A 1,355-nucleotide genomic window follows, 5' to 3' on the forward strand; every position below is an offset into this window, starting at 1 on the left:
CCCACACAAAGAGCAGAAAATGGCTGCAAGTGCATTTTCTTAAAGAGACAGTCACAGTGGAGCACAGGCGATGATGAGAGGAGCCCCGACATGTTGATTCGCTTCATTTGAGCTAGTTTTCTGCTTAAAAATACTTTGGGTACGGATAAATACACAATGCGTTTCAGGCTTTTAAATTGACAACATCAAAAGCTGTGGGTATATGTTGTATGTATAGGGAAACTGAGGGTAACCTCATTTAAAGGAGGCGGTGGTAAATTCTTAGTTCTCTGTATGAATTCTAATTACATGATAAATAGGATATAGAAAAAAGTAAAGGGCCCTACTTCACCCACTTTGTACCACTATTTATAATTATCAGAGGTGGGACCAAGTCATTGTTTTGCAAGTCTCAAGTAAGTCTCAAGTCTTTATCCTCAAGTCTCAAGTCAAGTCTCAAGTAATGTCAGGCAAGTCAGAGTCGAGTCTCAAGTCACTGGTGTAAAAGTCCGAGTCAAGTCACAAGTCTGAAACTTTGAATTTCAAGTCCTTTCGAGTCTTTAAAAAAAAAAAGAAGAAAAAATAATGTTGCAGTTATGCTAAATGTAAATATTAGACCATGTAATTTTAAAATCTGTGTTTTTCTCAACACATGACAAAATAGTGAACTTAGAAAATATACACAAATTGTGAAATTGCACCTCTTTAAAATGCAGCTCAATTAAACCTAGCTCCAAGAATAATTTTCACCGACAGTTCTGAGATAAGCTGCATGTTATTCTTGGATGCGGTTGTAGGACCAGCTTTAAAATCGCATGACAAAAATATCATACACATTAAAAAAAACTGCATCACCAACGTAGCCTGGACAACATTTGCTAGTTAGATGAAGTCAGCTATCTCATCGTAGCATATTTATATGCATATTTATAATTACACGGTTCTTGGAGTGAGTGTATACACTCATGAAGTTTAGTAACTTCAGGTCACTGCAACAAGCCCAGGTACAGTTTACCGACGGATGGGTACAGGACCTTGAAATGCACCGTGTAGAAAGTAAAGACCATCGTACGTATCATAAGTTTACCAGTCTCACAAATTGTCTCATAAATACACATTCCTTAACCGTTTATTAATAGGACCTTTGAGCTCAACGGTAATTAATTAGTAGTGGAAATAATTTCTGGTACCCATCACAGAAATGTAGCAGTGACAACAATATTGTATGCTGTAATCGCACTGGACAATTAGTGATACAAAAAACCTGTTTTATCCTGTGAATAAAAGTATATGTTTTTGTCAATGTACCATAATAACAGAGGCGAAACGCAATATTGTGTCAGGACAATTCACTATTTATGCACAATAAACAAAGG

Source organism: Aulonocara sp. 'chitande type north' Nkhata Bay, linkage group LG2, assembly GCF_057382095.1.
Source record: "Aulonocara sp. 'chitande type north' Nkhata Bay isolate Kocher_YH1m ecotype deep benthic linkage group LG2, A_spYH_male_GT1.1, whole genome shotgun sequence".
NCBI lineage: Eukaryota > Metazoa > Chordata > Actinopteri > Cichliformes > Cichlidae > Aulonocara > Aulonocara sp. 'chitande type north' Nkhata Bay.